The 11,709-nt window shown below is 53.6% G+C and overlaps 1 pseudogene across 1 annotated transcript; it reads left to right on the forward strand.

The window, feature by feature from the left end:
* Positions 1 to 3,684: 3,684 nt before the first annotated feature.
* Positions 3,685 to 4,456, forward strand: LOC308255851 (RNA-binding protein 7-like; annotated as a pseudogene). The gene has a single exon. The product of its transcript is annotated as an RNA-binding protein 7-like (transcript).
* The last annotated feature ends 7,253 nt before the right edge of the window (positions 4,457 to 11,709 follow it).

The following is an 11,709-nucleotide window of genomic DNA, read 5'->3' on the forward strand; positions in this document are numbered from 1 at the left end:
CAGCACATGAAATGCAAAGAAGTGTTGCCAGATTTATCAGTTCCCATTCGGCCAGGCCCAGGAGCTTCCAGGTGACAGCATGCTGACACTCAGATCTCTCCCTGGAGCACTGGAAACTCTGGATGCAGGAGACATCCCCAGTGGTCACTAAACCCCATTATAGTTGCCCCCGGGGCATGGTTTCCTCCATTGCTTTCATAATCAGGCAGATGGGTGTAGTCTGCTCTCCTTCTTCCTGGGCAGGGGCTGCTCAGGGGCTGCTGTTCAGGAGACCCAGGCCTCTTCCTCTCCCTCTGGCATTTGCCCCCAGAGGAGGTGTGGGGTTGGCTAGAGAAGGTGGGTGGGGCGGCAGACAGTACAGCAGGAGCCTCAGCACCTGGCAAACAACAAGCCAGTTCCCCTGTCCAACAATCATATGCATGTACCTGAGAGTGCAGGTGAAGGCTTGCTTCGAGCTCTGCAGAGTCAGGACGGCCTGTGGCTGGTTTGGGGAGGGGCTGCTTTTCAATTCTGAGCAACATTCCTCAGCGTCATGCAAAGGCTGTTGAAAGCAGCTAGGTATTCCTTCTCTTCAAGGTCTCCCATCCGTTCCAAGCCTAAAATCAGTTCATTGAACTAGGAGTCTGTGTGGGAGTTAGTTCTTTCTGTGGTTTGGTGTCTCCCCCTCCTGGGAACCCAGGCTCTGGGAGTTCAGGTTCCTGGGGAGCACCACTGCCCCCTGGTGGGACACAGAAGCGGTGCGGCTGTCAGGGACTGGCTCAGACCAAATGTGCTTCTGTTAGGGACCAGGGTGGCTGATGGGGTTGGAAAGCCTCCCTGAGTCAGATGCTCAGTGTAGCCTGTGAGCCATTTCAGGTCACTGACTGACTCCTTCTTGGTGTTCCCAACTCCTACTGCTTAGCTGGCAGCTCACGAACAAAGCGTGAATGCACTTTGGTGTGGTTGGTGTGGTGGCTTCTTGAGTAGGAAAGGCCTGGTTTAAAGTCCTGGCTCCTCTACTTGTTAGCCAGGTGACTTCTCCTAAACCTCAGTTTTCTTATCTGCAAAATGGGGGCAATGAAGCTGCCTCACAGGATTGCTATGGGTATCTTGTGAGGAGACAGTGAAGCGTTAGGCTGTGCCTGGCCCACGGGGTGCCAACAAAGGATGGCTGTTCTTATCGCTCTTGTCTTACCCAAAGATACACACTGCTATGCTTCTTGGGGTGCTCGTGAGCTGCCCTATTAGCAGTACAGTGTGATAAGGCTCCCAGGGCTGAGTGTGTGGCCCTGGAGGGACAGCTGAGGGAACAACCCTGACCCCTCATGCATTCATGTTTTCCTCCTGAACAAGACCCGGGACTTAGCCAAAGTCACGCACCTGCTGGTGGCAGGGAGGGGCCGAGAACTCCCATTCTCCTCAGGTCTGCGCTCCCTTTTCTGTTCTGCATTCAAGCTGCTTCAAAGCAACGGAGGAAATCTGCCTTTTTCTGGCTTTACCTTATGTTTTCATTTCGCTTAGAATTTTTAAAGCAACTTAGATATACTGTCTCATTCTTTTTCAATGCAATTGTGAACGGACAAAATGAAATCTCTGTCTGAAGGGCCTCACCCTGAGATGGCGAGTACATGGCCTCTACCACCCACAGACATGCAGGACAATGATCGTGCCCCCCTACACCCTCGGCTGAGCCACCCGGACTCCCCCCACTCTGAGGCTGGCACAGAGAACGCACTCTCTTTGCCATCTCTGTTAGTTTCTGAAATCCTTGACTTGATGGTCAGGTTATAACTTTGCAAAAAGTGGTGCCAGCAGTTCCACACTCTTGAACTTTTGCATTGGCTTCTCCACCGCAACCTGCTTTCTGCTTACACTCTGGTTGTTTCCCTAATAAACCTAGCTGAGCAGCAGAGGGGCCATAACCTCCCGAGGAGCCCTCAGATGCAGACAACAACAGCACCCTGGAAAAAAGGGAGGGCATCCATCTGACCATCCCGTCCCCCCAAACCGAGGAATCGGGGTTATGGCCATCTCAGGGCCGGGGGCAGAGAGCAGAAGCTGAGGCCCCTGGACTCTGGGCTCTGACTCCACTTTGCTCTTCAGCCTCCAGCTGTTTCCTGAAGCTGGACAAAGAGAAGCAGAGCCTCCAGGGCACCATCCAGGGGCTGCGGGACGCCGCCCTGACCCTGCAGGAGAGCAGCCTCCAGCACAGGGAGCTAGAGAAGGAGAACCAGCAGCTCAGCAAGCAGGTATCCGTGGGTGGTGTCTGGAACCTAGGGGCATGGAAGTGGCCAGGGGGAGCACCCAGGAGTCGGTGAGCAGGTGCAGCTGGGAGAAAGGCAGCGTCCAGTGCAGCCACCATTATGGGAGGGGGACAGGAGTCCTCCTGGAGAGACGTCGTGAGGCAGCATGTGTGTCCCTGTGTTGTGGAGCGAACGCGAGTGAACGACCACTGGAGTCCAGACCAAATTAAAATTTAGGGAGCCTTTATTAGCCGGCCGGCAACTGCTCTGCCTTTCTCCACACAGGGAGTCTAGAGAGCAGCCCCGACTCTGTGCAGGACCACTTTTAAGCACATTTACCACATCTTGTTTTTGCAGAGCAAACAATTTAAGACAAAACAGTTTTTCCTAAGTAATGTCAGGGTCATGTTATTGATGACCATGTTATTTACAGGGTCATGCTGTTCTTCAGAAAGCTGACAGTGTTCTATCTTGCAAGGCTATTTTGTGAGGTACAGCTGGGACTCAAGGCTAAGTCGACTAGGAGGAAGCATTCTCAAAAATTTCTACTCTCTAACACCTGCAGCAGTGATACCGCACCCAATGGACCTCTGTGTGCCTCACTGCCTTCATCTGTGAAATGGGTTAACGATGTACCCCCCTAGTAGGTGTGGTGAGGATGGTGTGAGTCAGTGCAGGAAAAGGGTCCAGCTCTTGGTAAGTGCCTAAGGAAAGGAGAGCAGTGCCCTGTTGGGAAGCACCGGGCGGGGCCGAAATGCGGGCCAGGGTCACACAGCTGCAGGGTCACCCTCGCAGCGTCCCGCACCATGAGCTCCGCGGCAGGTCTAGTTCCGCACCCGGGTCAGGTACAGGGAGAATCTCGCCTCGTGGCCTTGGCACCACACCTCTGTGTCCCTTCGCTTCACTGAGCAAGGTGGGCCCCGGCCGCTGCCAGTCACTCAGTGCTCTGGTCCAGACGCCTGGCCATGTCGTCTGCAGAGGAGGAGGTCCCCGGTGGGTCACCTTGGGCCTGGCCAGGAGGGCGCTGTCTCCAGAGACCTTCGCCAGTGCTGAAGCCAGTGGACTACGGCCATTGAGGGGAGTGTGATGGGCCAGCCTATTCCCTTGGTCGCCCAGGCACAGGGACCCGTGCTTCAGGGTCATCTTCAAACGCGGCCGCTGTATCTGCCTCACGTCCCTGGGACCAGGGAGGCCTCCGCGCTCCCAGGTCAGTGCAGCCCATGTCCAGCGTGGACACGGCCTGCCCCGCGAGCCTTCCTGGGAGACGTGGCCTTCAACCAGCGCTCTCCTCGGAGCTTGCGCACTCCGTCAGTGCACGTTGACACCAGGTGGGAGAGAGCCTGAAGGACCTTTACGTGGGTGACGCCTGGGCCTGGGAGCGCGAGGACATGAGCTTTGCAGAGTGCGCAGTGGGAGCCTCAGCGAGAACCCCTCGGCCTCTCCAGGAGGGGGCGACGCAGAGATGGGGTCGGCGGCTTTGGAAGTGGATCCTACTCTCTTAGTGGGCATCCTAGACACTAAAGTGACCGAGGAGCGCCTTTCCCAGCCTTTCCAGCAGGCTGGGCCAGTGATCCAAGTGAAAATTCCCACAGATAAGGATGGTAAACCAAAGCAGTTTGCATTTGTGAATTTCAAACAGGAAGTGTCTGTTCCTTAGGCCATGAATCTCCTTAATGGAATAAGCCTTTTTGGAAGGCCCATCAACTTTCAGTTTAGATCAGGAAGCAGCCATGCCTCGCAGGAGGTTAGTTTGTCATATTCCCAGCATCATGTTGGAAATTCAAGCCCTGCCTCTCCATCTCCTAACAGACATGAAAGGACTGTGGATAACATGACTCCATCACCACAGGTCATTCAGAGAACTTTCTCTTCTCCAGAAAATTTTCAGAAACAAGCAGGGATGAACGTTTTGAGACAGAGGTCATATGGTGGGAAATTTGGTTCTCCACATCTTGATCGATCAGGATTTTCCCCATCAGTTCAATCACACAATCATAGTTATAACAAGTCTCCAAGCTCCCAATGGCGTCAAGATACACCATCATCACTGCGTAAAGCCAGGCAGAGTCCTCGTCCCTCCCTAGTAGACAGACACACTCAGTCGTGAGCAGCATTAGAGAGGACACAGAGGTGATGACTTCTATGCAGACAGGAATCGCGATGGCTGGAGCCATGACCACGATAGCAGAAGAGAAAGCAGTAGAGCTGGGAAGTGGCATTCATCTTGGAGCTAACAAGTGTTCTAAGGACATTGTTTTCATAGGGTCATCCTAGGTCCTTTGGACCAAGTTGGTCTGGGAATGTTTTGTTAAAACTGTATAGAGCAGTTTTACAAGTTGCCACATTTCTTTATAAAAATTTTTAAACATATAGCTATAGTCTAATACAGAAATGAGAAGACTTGTGATTACAGTTTTACATTGATAGACTTTCACCTCAGGATTTCATGAAGAGGAAAGTGTTTTATGCAAAAGAAAGTTCCACAATTCCTAATCGTTTTAGAAATTGAGGAAGACACATGTTATATCTATTGGTTGTATCATAAAGCAAATATTTTAATGATCTATTATCTATTGTATTGCAAGAACCTGCTTATTAGTGAATCACATTTTGTGTCTATAATAGAAAACATTCAAGTTGGTAGTCTAAAATATACTAGTATTTTGTTAACAGATGAGAAAATGGAATTTCAGTGATTGGTTTTACTAACATTTGAGAAACATTATTGGTGAAGTTTGGGATTAATCATATTGCTTAACTTCATGGAGAACGTAAGTTCATTGTCTTGCTCTTTGAGTTTTGCCCTAATTTGATATAAAGTGTAAATCTTCACTTCCTATCTCATTCCAAAATATTAGAACTTTCTCATTAAATCATGTTTGACTGAATAACTGAAGTCAATCAGAAAGTTAAATATCTCTAAATGTACTTTTTTAAATTCAAAATTCAGTGTTAGTGTAAATTCTCCTTTTCAGGAAGAACAAAAATGCAAATGCAGAGTCAGATAACATGATTTACTGGAAGTATGCTTGTTTGGGAAAAGGTTCACAACGCCTTTAAGTGCTGCCTCTATTACTCAAACTTTAAAAATTTACAATTTTTAACGTGCCCCGGGTATGTGTGCATTTTATTATAGGGGTTGTACTTGCTGTCTTTTTGTTTGAACATTTGAAAGAGTTAAGTCTTTCACACTTACTGATTTAAAAAATTGTACATCCTGTTAAAACTTTTATGTACCAAGATGTTTCCCTTTAATTATAGAACTAGTTTGCACAAATTCACTCCTTTTTATATTTGGATCCTTTTCAATAATTATAGCATTTTTGTACTGTTAGTTGTTAATATATTAAAAACATACAACAAAACAAAACAGAAAACACCGGGTGGGCCCGGGGAGAAGCAGCGAGGGAAGACACGCTCGTGTGTGGAGGACACGGGTGGCCGTTTCAGGGCATGGCTGCTGCTGACAGGAGCACAGTGCTCACTCTCCTTTCGGTCGAGGGGATGAGGAAGAAGAGATGGCTGGACTGCACTGCCTTTCTGGAAAACCCAGGTCTTCCCAGTAGCGCAGTAGGACAGACATCTGGGAGGACAGACAGGCTCACCAGCCAGGTTCATCCTGCAGTTACCAGGACCCCAATCACATGGGAAGAAGGGCCCTGAGAGGCTAGCGACGGCCTCCCTGTGCAGGTCATTCGGGGTCAGAGGCCTCAGTACAGGTAGCCACCGCGGGTATCACAGCTGCGTCATGGGGTCTGAGCACACCTTGACAGGTAGCCGGATTCCGGATGAGGGAGGCGCAAGGGCCTTCTTGCTTGCTGACCGCCTGGCAGGACTGGTGCTTTCAGGTGTCTGGGTGTCTGTCCTGACCTGCCCAGGGGTCCTGCGAGCGTCATATGCCGAGGCTGCCCTGGCAACGGGAGGGACATGGGCTGCAGACCTGAGACCTGGGTCCCATTGTAACTAACTCTCTGGGTGAGGCTTGGTACCGCCCCTCCTCCTGTGAAGTGGTTTCTCCAGGCCTCTCGTGCGACGTCTGAGATTCGGTGATTTACGCTTCTCGTCCTTTGAGGCACCGTGTGTCCTGTCTGTGGGCCAGGAGGAAGCCCTCCTCACGCCATGTCTCTCTGCACAACACAGCTCAGGGAAGCCACCTGACAGTCTGGGTGTCAGATTCACGTGGGCTGGGCACAGGGAAGGTCTCTAAATGGCAGCCGACCTCTGCCGAGATAGAAAGGCTTGACCTTTAGACAGACAAGAACCTTCAATGGGGCGGGTCCTCACGGGTGAGCCCCAGAGGCCTGCGCTGTAGCCTGCAGCCCAGCTTCTGGCAGGCCTGACAGATGACCACTGACGCTTCTCCTGCCCTCAGGGTCCACTCGGGTCTCTCCTCAACACACATGGGACTGGCAGGGGTGCCGCCTCCCCGCATGACTCCTTAGCCTTGTCTTTTGGGTCCCATCCCCTGCTTCCTCTCGGGATCATTTCTCTCTAGGACACCATGACAATCCTGCCACAGCCCTTGGAGGCCAGTCTTGGCTCTGAGCCACTGGTGGGAAGGAGGGGCCGCAGTTCCCAGACCAGCGCCTTCCCTTGTCTGCTGCCAGGAGGCCCTTCTGCTGCTCCTCCCTGTCCTGCTCAGCCTGCTCCTGCCTGGCTGCATCATGGGTCCTCCCTAATGTTGGATCAATTTTGCGTCTCCACCATCAGCTAAAAACGTCAGGGGACATGGCCCGACATTGAGCTCCCTGGATCCAGGGCAGGCCAGCCTCGGAAATGTCCAGACAACATGGACCTCTGGGAGGTGTTTGAGAAGGAGGGACAAGGTTCAGCCAGGACAGGTGGCCCGGAGTCCCAGGCCCCTGGTGCCAGCTCAGCTCTCCCACCACCCAGTGTCGCCCAGGATGTAGGCTCGCTTTGGTCTGTGTAAACCATAGTTGCCAAAGTTCACGTCCTTCCCTGTAACTCAAGACCCTTCTCTAAGGGAGGACCTTAGAGAACGTGCATCCCCCACCCTCACTTTGCATTGACATCCTAAGCGTTCATTCCTTCAGCCAGGAGTCCTAGTTTTGAGAGGAAGAGGGGCAGCCCTTTGGGGCCTATCGTGGGAACACAAGCGCAGCACAGGGGCTGATAGACAGGACCCTGGCACCCGCGTGCTCTGGGGACCTGGAGCCTGCCCAAAGGAGCCCTAGGCCCAAGCCTGGTGCTTTGGGGTGGACGGAAACCCATCTCAGCCCAGTGAGCTCTCCCTAGGGGAATGGAGGGCCTCCAGGGAAGGACAGGAATGAGGGCTCCAGTTTCAGGGCAAAAAGAAGCAGACAGAGAAAGATGGGGGTGTCCAGCAGAGGAGGGTGGGACGTGGGGCTGTCACATCTTCAGACCAGAAGCAGCCACGCCAGATATGCAAAGGTTGGGCATAACATTCCTTTCACTGGAAGAAAAGGGGCGGCAGGGGAGATGGATTAACAGTAAGACTGGGAGGGGTGCCCTGACCAGTGGCTCAGTGGATAGAGCGTCGGCCTATGGACTGAAGGGTCCCAGGTTCGATTCCAGTCAAGGGCAGGTACCTTGGTTGCGGGCACATCCCCAGTGGGTGGTGTGCAGAAGTCAGCAGATCGATGTTTCTCTCTCATCGATGATTCTGACTCTCTATCCATCTCCCTTCCTCTCTGTAAAAAATCAATGAAATCTATTTAAAAAAAAAAAAAAGACAGGGAGGGGTAAACAAAGTGGGAGGAAGGGGGGCCACACACCCCAGGCCCTACTGAGAGAGCAGACCTGGGTCAGCCCACTGCCATGTGTTCGGCTCTGCTGCATCCACATTGTGGGGCTCTGGGCAGATGACTGGACTCGCTGGGCCATTGCCCTTCTCTGAATGAGGGTGAGTGACCGCTGCGCAGGGCCTTCCTCCTCAGGGCCGGCTCTGGAGCAGGGGCTGCCAGCAGGGCAGATGACTGCCTCCCTACTGAGCCCAGACCTGGTGCTAGGAAGTGGGGCAGCGATAAGGAAGGAGAAGAAAGATGTTCTCACTTGTGAGAAAGACTCAGATACGTGGCACGTTACAGCGCCTTTTGCTGTTGGCCCTGTCTGGGTGGAGCTGCCCCGTCCTCGGGTCCCCATGTTGGGGCAGGGGGCTCGATGTGCCAACAGGGTGCTGTGAGGGCACGAATATGAGCCCCACTGTGCCTGACCCTCCCCATCATGGGGAAGAAGCTGGCTGCCTGCTGCTTCTGGAGGAGTCTGGCGACTGTGCCCAGACCTGTGAGATTAGGCAGGGCGGCCCTCGGCCCAGGAGAAGTAGGCAGAGTTGGCATCAGAGCAGCGATCCTTCCTGGAGATTGTAAACCTACCTGTGACAGGCCGCCGCCAGCCAGGTGAAGGAGCAGGCTCTCGGTCCTGCTGCTCACTGGGTCACTGGGCATCTGAAGGTCATGCCCCCAGAGGTTCTAGTCTATGGCCTGAGGTCTGGGGTGTTTAAAAGCTCTGAGAACCACCTGATCTTCAATGGTGGGGATCCTCTGTGTTAGTTTTAGAGCCGTCATCCCAAACCAGCAGCATCAGGGTCACAAGTCCAAATGCAGGTTCTTGGGCCATAGCCCAGACGGACCGTGTCAGAAGCTCTGAGGGTGGGAGGGGCCGGCGCTCTCTCAAGGGGTGAGCTCTAGTTGGACCTGCCACCTGCCAGGTGTGTGCTGAGCACTTTGCCCTGACAGAAGCGGGTGCCCGTGCCTGCTGCTTGCTGGCCCTGTCAGTTACGGAAACCCGCTCGTGGTCACATTGTTAGCAGGGAGCAACCCTTTCCCCCTCCCGGTGGTCATGAGCTTGGTGTCAGTGGGAAGGGACAGCAGCATGGGCCTCGCCTGGGAGTCGCACCTCAGGTCCCATCCTGAATCGGAAGCTGCGTCCATCACGGTGTTCAGGTGTCAGGCACAGAGTGGGAGACCTGCGGGTCCAGGCCGTTCATGTTCCGGGAGTGGGCACTGGTGGGTCCCGCAGAAGAGCTCTGTGTCGGGCCGCTGATTGGGCAGTCGTGCAGGCAGGGCGGAGGTGGTCTGGCCTGGGTGGCATTGGGGTGTGGAGGGGGAGCCGCATGGGGAACGAGGACAGGCCTTGGTGGCCCATTTACTTGGAGTGGGGAGCAGGGAGAGAGTTGGCAGAAGTTACCTCTGAGCAGCTGGATGAATAGGATTGTCACCAACCGGGTAAAGTCCCTGTAGGACATCCAGTGGTGGCTGTTGGCACCAGGAATATGACTGGATCCTCAGGACAGTAGTGGACAAGGCCTAAGATGGAAGCAGTGAGAGTGAGCAGTGGAAAGCTGGGAGGGAAGTTGACCTATTGGTGTCCATGGCTTTTTCTCTACCATGAGCTGGAAGCAGACGCTTTGGGCTGAGAGCTGATGGTTAAGGGTGTGGGGAGCTCACTGCACAACTAGACCTGACGTGGGCAGCGGCTTAGGGACACCACCCAGGTCCCAGGCTTCTCCCTTCCTGCTCTGCAGTCTTGGCAGTGGCTGTTGTACCTCCCCAAGAAGGGCAGGAAGGTTTTCCCTTCAGAAAAGGCCTGATAAAGCGTTCTGGGGGGCTGACAGGTTGCAGGTTTGCTTTAAAACAAAGTTCACTTCCTGAAACTGACTTTTGCATGGGCTGGGTCTTTGGCTCTGCAGATTGAAGACTTGCGGGTCCAGATGGAAAAAGAAAAGCAGACCAGTCAGGATCTGGAGACCCTCAGTGAGGAGCTGGTAGAGGAGAGAGAACAGCTGCTCAGTGACATAGAGACCCTGAAGGCTGAGAAAGCCCAGGAGGTAGGCCCTCGAGTGCCCATGCCTCCCCTGGTGCCCCTGCCTGCAAGAGGGCGTGTCCAGGATCACAGCCATGTCCTGGGAATCCAGCAGTGATTCCTGGGTTACCAGTTTCCTCCCTCAGCTGCAGCTCAGACCAGCAATTCCAGCCACAGCAGGGGGTGGGGACAGTAATTGACCCCAGGGACACTGGCAATCTTGTTTTTGATGGTGATGACTTGGGAGAGTAGAGAGGAAGTGCTCCTGGCATTGGTAGGGAGAGGCCAGAATGCTGCTAAATGTCCTGTTGCACATGGGACAGCCTGCAGGACAAAGAATGATCCTATTCCAAATGTCCAGCATCATTAAGAACCCTGGCAAACCTCCAGGGTTCATCCGCCTCACAGTATAAGAAGTCCCAGGGTAGGCAGCCCAGTGCTTGGGTAGGGACCCATGGATGCCGCCCCAGCCCAGTCTTCTCCCTTCCTGCTCTGCAGTCTTGGCAGTGGCTGCTGTACCTCCCCAAGAAGTGAGCAGGAAGGTTTTCCCTTCAGAAAAGGCCTGATAAAGCGTTCTGTGGGGCTGACAGGTTGCAGGTTTGCTTTAAAACAAAGTTCACTTCCTGAAACTGACTTTTGCACGGGCTTGGTCTTTGGCTCTGCAGATTGAAGACTTGCGGGTCCAGATGGAAAAAGAAAAGCAGACCAGTCAGGATCTGGAGACCCTGAGTGAGGAGCTGGTGGAGGAGAGAGAACAGCTGCTCAGTGACATAGAGACCCTGAAGGCTGAGAAAGCCCAGGAGGTAGGCCCTCGAGCGCCCATACCTCCCCTGGAGCCCCTGCCTGCAAGAGGGAGAGTCCACGATCACAGCCATGTCTGGGGAATCCAGCAGTGATTCCTGGGTTACCAGTTTCATCCCTCAGCTGTAGCTCAGACCAGCAATTCCAGCCACAGCAGGGGTTGGGGACAGATTTTGCCCCCCAGGGCACACTGGCAATCCTTTTGGTTTTTTATTCAATCTATTTTTTATTTATTTCAGAGAGGAAGGGAGAGGGAAAGAGTGAGGTTGAGGGGGAGAAAGAGGGAGAGGGAGAGGGAGAGAAACATCTATGATGAGAGAGAATCATTGATTGGCTGCCTCCTGCACACTGCCTAGTGGGATCGAATCAGCTCCTGAGAATGTGCCCTGACAGGTAATTGAACTGTGACCTCCTGGTTCATAGGTTGATGCTCAACCAGTGACCCACACTGGCTGGGTAACACTGTCCATCTTGTTTATGATTGTCATGACCTGGGGGAGGAGAAGGGAGGTGCTCCTGGCTGTGCTCCTGGCTGTGGTGGGAGAGGCCAGGATGCTGCTGAATGTCCTGCACCACATGGGACAGCCCGCAGGACAAAGATCCCTCTTCAAATGTCCAGCTTCACGCTCTGAGCCCAGGCAAACCTCCAGGGCTGGTCCGCCTCACACTATACGAAGTCCCAAACTAGGCAGCCCAGTGCTGGGGCAGCGACTCAGGGACGCCACCCTGGAGCCAGGTTTCTCTCTTCCTGCTCTGCCAATTTTGGCAGTGGCTGTTGTACCTCCCTAAGAAGTGGGCAGAAAGAATGTGGAGGCTGAAGAGACAGAGGGAAGGCTTCCCAGCACCCTCTGTGGACATCTCATTGGCCTCACCTGACACCTGACTACCCCTAGCTGCAAGGGAG

The sequence above is a fragment of the Plecotus auritus genome (genome assembly GCF_963455305.1).
Source record: "Plecotus auritus genome assembly, chromosome: 8".
NCBI lineage: Eukaryota > Metazoa > Chordata > Mammalia > Chiroptera > Vespertilionidae > Plecotus > Plecotus auritus.